The following is a 12,749-nucleotide window of genomic DNA, read 5'->3' as shown; positions in this document are numbered from 1 at the left end:
CTCTTACTCTCTAATACTCCATCTAAAATAGTGTTCATAAAAGGGAGTTAGTTTTAGTAATTTTCATATGACCTATATGAAGCTGGAAGGATTCGTTATATGTTCCATGGTGTTATTAATATATTTCCAGACTTCTGGTGAAACAACAGATTGAACACATATGTTTAAACCAGATGCCTTGTAGAAATATCAATAAAATGAGAACAGAAGAAAGAAAATAGGTATACACTCGTAAAGTCAATCAATATAGGAGAGGAGACAATAGCAGATGAGAAATACCAATATATTTTTGGAATATTAAAATGAGATGAAACAGCTAGAGACTGAAAGGTGTCTTTGATTCGGTTCCCAGTGAAACAGACCCGCAGATGGAAATCTGGTGGTGGAAGTTTACTGGGCAGAGCTCTTGGGTACAACACCTGCGGGGGAGTGAAAGAAGCAGGACTGAGTAGAGACAGGCGGAGCTGAGATGCAGTCACAGCACAGTCACAGAAGACCTCATAGGAAGCCCTTCAGAGTGGTCCTAAATTGAGGCAAGGGGCTCAGGCCTTGGGATAACTTTGGGTGTGGCAGTTCCCAACATCCATGGTCAATTCCTAGGAATGTCATCAGCCAATACTCCTAGCAGCTGGGAAATGAGACCTCCATCAAAAGGGGGCCATCTGAGTGGTGCACCCCAACATTCTCAAAGAGAATTCAAAGGAGAAGCAAGCCCATTCACACCACAGAACACTGGTAAGGCTCAGGAATTGGGGATGCAGAAGCCTCTAAGGACAAAAGGAGACATGGGTCTGAAACAGGAACATTGAGAGGTACCCATCTCTCCCCAGCCTTGCCAGGGGACCGAAGGTTTACTGTGGAGTAAACTTTAACCAGAGAGGTTTTCAGACCCAAAACACCAGATGTAGCAAAGAGGTCCAGGGCAGGCAACTGAAAACAGAAAAACAGTGGAAAGAGTCTTCCAAAAACAGGCAATTCCACGTTCTGAATGGGGAGAACTTCAACCATTTTCCTGATCAGCTCAAAGAACCCAGCAGTCAGGTCTACAGAGCCTGGGCAGAAGACTGAAGAATCCTTCTCTAAGAATGGCCAGTGGAGTAGAAAAGCCCTAATGATACTGAGATGATATTCTCAAATGGAAAAACCCAGCCAGCCACTTTATCTTTGTAATGAAGATTAACCAGGCAACAAACCCCACCCATGGTCACATAGCTTTTAATCAGCTTTTCAATACCTCACTCTCAAATATGGTCAGAGGTCAATGATGATACTCATATACTTGAGGAAAAACTCAATGTGAAAGAGTGATCAAAACAGATAGGTGTCAAAAAGAACTCAGAGGAAACAGGCACAATGCAGGAAGCAAAACAACAGCAAAAACTCTACAACAATCTTCAGTGTCCTCAAAGAGGTAACAAATGTTGTTACATTATTGAAATAAGAACTGGAGGCCGGGCGCGGTGGCTCACGCTTATAATCCCAGCACTTTGGGAGGCCGAGGCGGGCGGATCACGAGGTCAGGAGATCGAGACCACGGTGAAACCCCGTCTCTACTAAAAATATAAAAAAAAAATTAGCCGGGCGTGGTGACGGGTGCCTGTAGTCCCAGCTACTCGGAGAGGCTGAGGCAGGAGAATGGCGAGAACCCAGGAGGCGGAGCTTGCAGTGAGCCGAGATCGCGCCACTGCACTCCAGCCTGGGCGACAGAGCGAGACTCCGTCTCAAAAAAAAAAAAATAAAAAAAAAAATAAGAACTGGATGCTATAAAAAGGAACCATTACAGAATAGAAAGCTAGCAAATTATTTCTCATTCATTGAAGTCCAATCAGTGGAAAAAGACAGTCGAGTGGGGAAGGACTCCACAAAGTTGTTAGGAGCTCGACTGACAAAGACCCTGCCATCTTTAACATGTAGCTTCCAAGACCATCCTGGACATCTCAACAGGAGAAGACAAAGTGAATCTCCCTGGGAGGCTTTTATGGACCAGGTCTATAAGTGACAGGAATCATTTCTGCTCACATTCCATCAGCTAAAACTGACATATTCTGGCTTTGTACTCAGGAAGAAGGATCTGTTTTGATAAACACAGTAGCATCAACCACAAGAACGGTTGGAAGATAAAATCAAGGAAATCTTGCAGCAGGCCTAGAAGTCAGCTAGTCTGACTGAAGCAGGAAGATGAAAAGCTTCAGGAGAGAATGTCCCTAGGAAAAAAAAAAAAAAAGGAACTGAAAGAATATCAGACCAGGCATGGTGGCTCACACCTGTAATCCCAGCACTTTGGGTGGCCCAGGTGGGAGGATTGCTTGAGCCCAGGAGTTTGAGACTAGCCTGGGCAACATGGCAAGACCCTGTCCCTACAAAAAATACAAAAATTAGCCAAGTAGTACCAGCTACTCGGGAGGCTGAACTCTTGAGCCCGGGAGGTCGAGGCTGCAGTGAGCCATGATCACACCACTGCACTCCAGCCTGGCTGACAGAGTGAGACCCTTTCTAAGGAAAAAAACAAGAATATCAGATGTTTAACTAAAAAACGAAGTTGATTCAGAGTTTTAAAAGGCTTTTGTGAGTGTAGAAAGAAATCATGACAGTCAATAAAAAATGAGCAAAGGGAGGCAATTATTACTTATAGAAAGAACAACAGTAAGAGAAGAAAATGTAATCACCTAACACCTCATAATAAGATGAAAACTAAATAGTAATTTATCAAAAAAATTGTAAAATAATCTATTTTGGAAAGATGAAGTTGGGTGAGGGATAGGTAGTGAGAAAATAGCGCTAAATCCTTTTCTTCCACAAAGAAAGTCATGAGGGAACATATGAGAAGTATGGATAGCCCTATTGGTTAGATATATGGAGATAAACACAATATAAAGTAGCAGAAAACACTAAAGAGGAAGATAAAAGAGGTGGGAAGGAATAGGCAGGAGACTTCTGTTGTTGCAGTTTGTAGATGTAATATTATTTGGTTTTTAATACTCTGTATATTATATTACTTCAAAAATAATGACATAAAACGTCTATGGATAGGACCATCTTCAAGCATGACTGGATCCAAGAACTCATACGAAGTCATCAGGACTTGACCCTCTGGGCTTTGCTTTTGTAATATTGTGAAATATATTTTTGCTCATTGTCCTGTTTCCTGACATAAAGCTCCCCAAATCCTTGAAATCTCCTGAGTAATGAGTGTCTTTTGTATATTAATGAGATGACTGGTAGCTGGGGCTCCCAGGTAGCCTCAGAATCGGGGCTGGTTGCCAGAGAAACCAGCCATGTGATCGGGGGGGGGGGTGGAACTTTCTACCCCACACCTCCCGACCTCTGGGGAGTGGGGAGGGACTGAAGGTTGGGTTGATAAACCAGTGACCAATAATTTAATCACGATTGAATCATTATATGTAATGAAGCTTACATATAAACCCCAAAGGACTGAGTTCTGGGAGCTTGCAGATAGCTGAACACATGGAGGTGCCTGGAGGGTAAGGCACCTGGAGAAGACATGAAAGCTTCAGGCTCCCTCCCACTTCCCTTGCCCTGTGCATCTCTTCACCTGGCTGTTCATCTGTATCCTTTGTAATATCCTATATAATAAATGGCTCAATGTAAGTAAAATGTTTCCCTGAGTTCTGTGAGCCACTTGGCAAATTAACGGAACACAAGGAAGGGGTTGGGAAAACCCCAGTTAATAGCTGGTTGGTCAGAAACACTGGTCACATCCTACACTTACAACTGGCATTCTGAAGTGGGGGCAGTGTCATGGGACTGAGCCCTCAACCCGTGGGATCTCTTGCTATCTTCAGGAAGACAGTGTGAGAATAGAATAGAATTTGGTTTGAAGACACTCAACTTGTGTCCACCAGAGAATTATCTGCAGGATTGCTTGGTGTGTGGGGGAAGACCACCCCCATATCTGGTGTCTGAAGTATTATACTGAGTGACTGTGTGAGAGTAGAGGGTAGGAAAAACACTTTGGTTTGTCGTGTATCCCTACAGCTTTCCTTGTATTGGTTTTCTTTTCAATCAGGCCCTCTCATCACAGCACAGCAGCTCCTGGCCTATGCATTCTTAAAGCTGTTAGTGCTAGCAGAAAGGAATGTTGTTTTCCTGATCATTCTGACCAAAGCCCAGGAATTAAATTCTACTGGAGTTGGCGGGGGTGGTGGGGGCAGTGTTGCCCAGCATCCACAAAACAAATGGCCTGAGAGTCAGGGATGAATGGCTACCTGGGGAGTGCTGACAGTAGAAGAAAAGGACCCAGAAAGCAGGCAGACAAAACTAACCGAGTCTATCACAAAAGTCAATGGGTGGAGCAGGCTGCAAAAAATCAAGTCCCCATCCTGCTTAGACCCTGCTGGATTTAGAGGTTTATCTGCATCTCCATGACCTTCCAAGCAAACAAGGTTATCTCAACACTGTCCATATGACTTTTTAGTGTGAACTGTTTTTAAAAAATATGTATTGTTGGGATAAGTACAAAATTGTGATTATTAGTAAAAATGACCTTTGGAAATGTTCATTAATAATGTGTATTTTTTCTTATGAATCATCTGTCTATGCTCTTTGCCTATACCATTTTATTAATAAATATATTTATCAGGTATCTCAATACATTTAATAATTGTGCAAAGTCTAAAAATATTTCAACATCTAAAAAAATATTTCATAGATTCTTATACAGGTCTTTGGAGATTATCTAGTAGCGTGACTCTCATTTTACAACAAATCAAACGAAAGCATCGAGAAGGGAAGTGTCAAGCCAACTCAATGGATGAAGGAACAGAAAATCCAGTTGGATCCTCCATCAGTTAGATGGTGCTACCTCTTCAATTACTTCTAAATTTGGTCCCCTCAAAGCCACATTTCCTACTCAATTGCCATATCCAGGAATTACAGAGAGCCACTTTTGTTTTCCCACAGTCTGAAGCATTTTTTTAAAGACGGAGTAAATAGTGGAGAGGATTTTAAACTATCTTGAAGCCCCTTGCGATTTCACGCTGTAATTTTTTTTAGGGGGGAAATCTTTTATATTTTTATACACATGACAAGATTTTACATCAAGAATGGTCAGTTTAACAGTACAAATTTAACATACATGAGGAATGTTAAAGAAATTCAACTAAAAAATCCACTTCTTCCCGTGACCCATAATCCCACACTTTACAGTGCAGGGGAGAAAGGGTCTGTGGGGAGCATCCAAAACGAGTCTCTCCCAAAAGAAATGACTTAAATTCCACATTCCCTCTCCACACAAGATCCAAACAGTGAGAGTATAATTTACAGTTTATCTTTTTCAGCTGTAGATTCCTTTGCTGTTTCTTGTTGTTCTTCATCTGTTCCTACATCCATTTCTTCATCTTGCTCCGTGTCTTCTGTTGTGTTTTCAGGTTCTTCTTTGGGTTCTTCTTCCACCTTTGCATCAGGGTCAATGTTCAAACTGAGCGAAGCATTCTTTCTATTCTGTCTCCATATGCTTTAGTGTCTGGTAAAAGATATCCTGACCGAAGTGTTGCTGTTTCACACAAAACCACAGCAAGAACCAAAACTATTTTATCATCTTCACCTTCCTTAATTCATCGAAGCGTGTCTCTGATCAGCGGGTGTCTGGGATTGATTTCAAATGTTTTCTTCTGACTTGCATAGTAATTTGTAGAGCTGCCCTTGCTTGTTTGGTACGCTTGTGCTTTCATGATTCTCTCCATGTTGCCAGACCGTCTGTACTGGCTGGCCACCAAAGTACACGGAGATTCTGTCAGGTGCTGAGACACCACAGCCTTCTCAATTTTGTCCTTAAGGGCTTTATCTTTCATCCAATTGAGCAGAGGCTCAAATTCTTTCTCAACTGCTTCATGACTCTCCTTAGTTTTCTCACTTTCATCAAACTTCATTTCTTCCTTGACAACATTCTGGAACCTCTTCCCATCAAATTTGGGAAGGGCCTGAATGCAGTATTCATCCACAGGTTCTGTGAGGTAAATAACTTCATAGCCTTTTTTCAGAAGTCATTCAACAAATGGAGAAGATTCAGCCTCTTTTCTGCTGGACCCAGCCATGAAGTAGATTTTGTCTTGTTTTCCCTTCATTCTTTCCACATACTGGTCTAGGGTAGTAATGTCAGTTGGTTGATGAGAAGACTGGAACATAAGAAGTTTAGCAAGACATGTTTGATTGGAGTGGTCTTAAACCATACCAAGCTTGATGTTGGTACCAAATTCTTTCCAAAAAGTATCATTGTATTTCTCATCAGCAGTCTTCTTGATCATGTCCAGAGTTTTACAAACAAGCTTCTTCCTAATCTCCTTAAGCAGTTTATGTTGCTGAAGAGTCTCAAGGGAAACATTCAAGGGGAGATCATCTGAGTCCACCACACCCTTGACAAAATTAAGGTACTTAGGCATCATATCATGGAAGTCGTCTGTGATGAATACACAGAGCACATACAGCTTAATGTAATCACTCTTTTTAGATCCATATGCATCAAATAGACCATGTGGATCAGATGTGGGTACAAATAAAATTGATTTGAAGGTAACTTCCCCTTCAGCAGTAAAGTGAATATAAGCCATAGGGTCATCACTTTCCTTTGAAGATGATTTGTAAAAAGCTTTGTATTCATCTTCTACTTTTTTTTTTTTTACTACTTTTGATGGTCTCTGCCATATTGGTTTGATATCATTCATAAGTTCCCAGTCCCAGACAGTTTTTTCTACTTTTTTAGTCTTTGATTTCTTTTCTTCTTTTTCTTTCTCTACTGCAGCTTCATCATCAGATTCTTCTTTATCTTCTTTTGCTGCTGCTCCTTCCTCCATGGGCTCCTCAACAGTTTCAGCCTTGCTCCAGCCGCAAGGTCTGCCCACCTCAGGCTATAATTTTAATTTCCCCATTAGCACCTTGCAAATCTTCATTCCAGGTACACAGTATTCAGCTGCATTTTGCCATTTACATGACACAAGTTATAGCCAAAAAAGGTTAGTGTAGTGTTGTATCCCCGTCAAGGAATAAGAATGAAATGTGGAGACCAAGCTGTGGAATTTTGTAGGAGGAGGAGTGGAAAGGGTGGAGCAACCATTTCAATGTTGGCCTCAGCGCCTCTTTGCTTTGAAATCCTGGATCCTCAAGAAGTTTCTGACCACAGAAAAGACTGAAAATACCCTGATTGGGAGGAGGCATTCTGTGCTCCTCCCACCATTCCTACTCAGCATCAGTGATGCAGTGAGCGTGTGGGTCAGTATTAGTCCGTTTTCACGCTGCTGGTAAAGACATACCCAAGACTAGGAAGAAAAAGAGAGTTTTGTCTGTTTTTGAGATGGAGTCTCACTCTGTCACCAGGCTGGAGTGCAGTGGTGTGATCTCGGCTCACTGCAATCTCCGTTTCCCAGGTTCAAGCAGTTCTCCTGCCTCAGCCTCCTGAGTTGTTAGGATTACAGGCACCCACCACCACGCCCAGCTAATTTCTGTATTTTTAGTAGAGACGGGGTTTCACCATGTTGGCCAGAATGGGCTCGATCTCTTGACCTTGTGATCCACCCGCCTCAGCCTCCCAAAGTGCTGGGATTATAGGGGTGAGCCACTATGCCTGGCTGAAAAAGAGGTTTTATTGGACTTACAGTTCCACATAGCTGGGGAGGCCTCAGAATCATGGCGGGAGGTGAAAGGCACTTCTTACAGGGCAGTGGCAAGAGAAAATGAGGAAGATGCAAAAGCGGAAACCCCTGATAAAACCATCAGATCTCATGAGACTGATTCACTACCAGGAGACCAGTAAGGAGGTAACTGCCTCCATGATTAAAATTATCTCCCACCATGTCCCTCCAACAACACGGAATTATGGGTGTACAATTCAAGATGAGATTTGGGTGGGGACACAGAGCCAAACCATCTCATTTTGCCCCTGGCCCCTCCAAATCTCATGTCCTCACATTTCAAAACCAATCATGCTTTCCCAACAGTCCCCCAAAGTCTTAACCAATTCAGCATTAACCCAAAAGTCCACAGTCCAAAGTCTCATCTGAGATAAGGCAAGTCCCGTCCACCTATTAGCCTGTAAAAAAATATGGGAGTACAATTCAAGATGAGATTTGGGTGGGGACACAGAGCCAAACCATATCAGGGTCCCAGCAGATGTGATTTGTAGAAGAGTAACTGGAGGGTTTAGAGTTTCAAAATGTCAATATAACTTGAGGGAACATGATTTTTCCTCGCTGAGGAAACTCTTTGTCCAGAGTAAACTTAAGCAATTGTGTTTTGTTGACTCTAAGTTTCAAGACTAATCAAGTATCTCCTGTAGTGTGGAAGGCTAACTGCTGAACTCTGTATTTTTATGGGTTAACTGAGTGTTTCCTTTTTCCTTGACAGTGTGTACCACTCAAGTGATTATAGATCAGACAGTTGTCTCAATTAAGCTGCTGGCATGACAAGAGCAGAATTATTTGAAGTGTAGGCAATAAAGAGGTTTAGCATTATTGAGAGATGGCTCTAGTGCTTCAAATGAACAAAACTTCAATAATAACAGCAGGAGGGCAGTGTTGAAGCTAATAATAATAGCTAGAGCAATTAGTATGCACCAGACATTGTATGAAAGCTTTGCAAGCATTATCTCACTTAATTTCACAACAATCCATGAGGTAGGTACCATTATGCTTACGTCACAGATGAAGAGAATGAAGCTCAGAGTGGTAAAGTTCCTTGCCCAAAGTCATATGGTAAACTTCTTGGGACCACAGCAAGCAATCTGACTCCAAGATCCTAGGATCCTAAGCTCTCTCTATACAAACTCCATGAATACTCTGGAGGTTGTAGCCTCTGCTCCTGAAATAGTAGCTGCTCAAAAAATAAGAGCCAATTGAATGAATAAATGCTCTGTAGTAGGCTGTTCTTGCAGTGCTGTAAAGAAACATTTGGCCAGGTGTGGTGGCTCACGCCTGTAATCCCAGCACTTTGGGAGGCTGAGGCGGGCAGATCATGAGGTCAAGAGATCAAGATCATCCTGGCCAACATGATGAAACCGTGTCTGTACTAAAAATACAAAAATTAGCTAGGCATGGTGGCATATGCCTGTAGTCCCAGCTACTCAGGAGGCTGAGGCAGGAGAATCGCCTGAACCAAGGAGTCAGAAGTTGCAGTGAGCCGAGATCGCGCCACTGCACTCCAGCCTGGCGACAGAGTGAGACTCTGTCTCAAACAAATAAACAACAAACAAAAACACCTGAGACTGGATAACTTATAAAGAAAAGAGGTTTAACTGGCTTACGACTCTGTATGCTTTACAGGAAGCATGGTGCTGGCATCTGCTCAGCTTCTGGGGAGGCCTCTAGAAGCATGCAATCATGGAAGAAGGCGAAGAGGAGGCAGGCACATCACATGGCCAGAGCAGGAGCAAGAGAGTGAGGTGCCACACACTTTTAAACAGCCAGATCTCACAAGAAGTAACTCACCATTTCAAGGACAGCACCAAAGGGATGGTGCTAAACTCTTCATGAGAAATCCATCCCCCAGGACCCAATCACCTCCCACCAGGCCCCACCTTCAATACTGGGGATTACAATTCAACATGAGATTTGGGTGGAGATAAACATACAAACGATAACATGCTCTATGGTGCCGAGTCCTGGGTCAGAGTCAGGTGGCTGCATGCTCTGCAAGCCTGAAGGGAGGCCTGAGAGCTACATTAAGATGGACTTTCAAACTCCTCAGAATTTTGTTTGAATTTAGAACCTTTTGAATAATTGTCACAGTAATGCCTCATCTTTGTTTTAGCAGTGTTTAAGAGGCCGAGGCGGGCAGATCACAAGGTCAGGAGTTCGAGACCAGCCTGGCCAATATGGTGAAAACCCATCTCTACTAAAAATACAAAAATAATTAGCTGTGCGTGGTGGTACACACCTGTAATCCCAGCTACTCAGGAGGCTGAGGCAGGAGAATTGCTTGAACCTGGGAGGTGGAGGTTGCGGTGAGCTGAGATCATGCCACTGCACTCCAGCCTGGGTGACAGAGGGAGACTCCGTCTCAAAAAAAAAAAAAAAAAAAAAAAAAGTAGTGGTAATTATTATGTTTACCACAGTTATTTTTTAGGAGGGGAAAAATGGTAATTCCTGAATATGCAGTGAAAGGGGTTGGTTAAATAAATTATGAAAATACATGTGACAGAATACTTAGCCATTAAAAATCCAGTTGTATAAGAATACCACAGGACATAAAAACACATTTTTGATATATTGTCCAGAGGAAAAGGCAGGTTACAAAATAGAGTATTATCCCAATAATGTACATACATTTATGAATACAAAAATATCTGGAAGAAGATACATTAATACATTAACCATAGTTATTTCCATGTGGTAAGAGTGTAGATAGTTTTAATTTTCTTCTTTGTGATTAAATTTTTTTTTCAAATTTTCTACAATAACTATATATACATTTTCTAATCAGAAAAAGCAATAATGTGATTTTTCTTTTTTTTTTTTTTTTGAGACAGTTTCACTCTTGTTGCCCAGGCTAGAGTGCAATGGTGCGATTTTGGCTCACCGCAACCTCTGCCTCCCGGGTTCAAGCGATTCTGCTGTCACAGCCTCCCGAGTAGCTGGGATGATAGGCATGCACCACCATGCCTGGTAATTTTGTATTTTTAGTAGAGACAGGGTTTCTCCATGTTGGTCAGGCTGGTCTCAAACTCCTGACCTCAGGTGATCTGCCTGTCTTGACCTCCCAAAGTGCTGAGATTACAGGCGCGAGCCACTGCACCCGGCCTTATAATGTGATTTTTAAAAGGAGTTATAATCAAATTTTGATCTTCAGTTTAAAATTAAGGTATGTGTCCAGGCACAGTGGCTCATGCCTGTAATCCCAGCACTTGGGGAGGCCGAGGCAGGAGGATCACCTGAGGTCAGGAGTTCGAGACCAGCCTGGCCAACATGGTGAAACCCTGTCTGTACTAAAAATACAAATTTAGCTGGGCATGGTGGTGCACACCTATAATCCCAGATACTTGGAAGGCTGAGGCAGGTGAATCGCTTGAACCCAGGAGGTGGAGGCTGTTGTGAGCTGAGATCAGGCCACTGCACTCCAGCCTGGTTGACACAGCGAGACTCCGTCTCAAAAGAAAAAAAAAAAAAAAAAATTAAAATTAAGATATGAAGTTGCAACTTAATGAAAGACGCAATATAGCTGGTAAAAACATGACTAGCCAAAATATAAAGTTAAATCAGAAAAAAATTACAATACAGGGAAGAGAGAGTTTTCCTAGCCCAACACTCAAATTCCTTTCTGTGCTGACCCTTGACATCACTATGTCACCCTAACATAAGCCACCTTATGAATCTTTCAATTCTTATCTTCTTCTCCCTCACTCCTCCTCCCTCAGCCTCCTCATATCCCTCCCTTCATGGGCCACCTCACCCCAATCCCCAGGCCTGGCTTTAACGGCTGACCTCCACACAGAAGAGGCCCGATTCCACAGCAGCCCACACCAGCCCTGACCTCTCAGCACTCTGAGGTCCTGGGAAAGGGAGCCTGACCCCGACCCTCCTTGAGAGAAGGAAGTGGCAGTGAGATGCCCTCACCAGGCCTGCTCCCAGCCTGCCTTATCCCTGGTACAGAGGCTGGGGTTTCCTGCCCGGAAGTACTAGGGCCGAACACAATGGGGGTTATCAGTCACCATCGGGGGATTAGGACCACCGGAGCCCTCCACTTAACGGTCAGGTTTCCAGGCCTTTCCTGCATGAATCTTTACTTCCGTGGAAGCTCTTGTTTTGGTCTTTTCCAAGAAGGAAACCCTTCCCCCAGCTTCCCACCCCTCCTTAACCCTGGGTCAGCGCCCTTTCACTTCCCAGCCTTTCCGCCATTGGGTCTAAGTCAACTTAAATTGATAATGATAAGAGCCTGGGTAGGGAAAGTGTTTCTGCTCTTTCCAGACCTTTTTTTCTTTTAAAATTATAGGTAAAGTAGATGCATTAATTTAATTGGCCTCCATGATGAGACGAATAATTTCATCAACTGAACAAATTAACAAATGATACCTGAATTGAGATTTAAGTTCTTAATCTAACAGTTGGCTTATTTAGAAGCCCTTAATAGAGGGTCTTTACATATTAAAAAGCAGAGGTATTAATAATTAGTTTATTTATAAGAAAAAAGCTTTTTTTAAAGCGTAACTTATATTGTAAGCTTTTATAATAAAAACGGCGGAGTTGCTTTTAAAACCTATCTCGGAAAATAATAACTACCACTTACTGAATGCTTATATGCATTAAGTAGCTTACTCATATTAGCTCATTCATCTCTAAGGATCACTTATTTTATGAATGACAAAACTGGCCCTCCGAGAGGTTGAATAACTCACTGAGATCACCCGGTATGTAAATGTCAGGGCTGAATTTTGAACCCAGCCTGTGTGACCTCACAGTCTTTAGACCTTACATTACACTACTGCCTCTCAAAGTAGCTGAAACAACTCACATCTACCAACATTCTCCAGTATTAGTGTAGGTATTATTCATGGGTTTACGTTTGAAAGCTTGTCTCCCTCCCTAACCTACTCCAAGCACAGCTTCTCAAAACTCACCACTGTTACCCAAGGACTTTAGCAGCTGTAAGCTCAGAAAACATGAAAAGATAATGGTGTTGGTTTTCACAACCCCCATGTAATTCAAAAGAAAAACTACACTAAGCCACAAAGTGTTAACAAGGTAAACAAAGGTATGAGTTTTCTAATGCATGTGTCTGTGTATGTGATGATATACATGATATGAGAT

At 42.5% G+C, this 12,749-nt stretch overlaps 1 pseudogene; it reads right to left on the bottom strand.

The window, feature by feature from the left end:
• Positions 1-5,240: 5,240 nt before the first annotated feature.
• On the bottom strand, positions 5,241-6,830 carry LOC129482013 (endoplasmin-like; annotated as a pseudogene).
• Between the last annotated feature and the right edge of the window lie 5,919 nt (positions 6,831-12,749).

The sequence above is a fragment of the Symphalangus syndactylus genome, chromosome 12 (genome assembly GCF_028878055.3).
Source record: "Symphalangus syndactylus isolate Jambi chromosome 12, NHGRI_mSymSyn1-v2.1_pri, whole genome shotgun sequence".
NCBI lineage: Eukaryota > Metazoa > Chordata > Mammalia > Primates > Hylobatidae > Symphalangus > Symphalangus syndactylus.
This window is presented reverse-complemented; position numbering and strand designations above follow the sequence as displayed.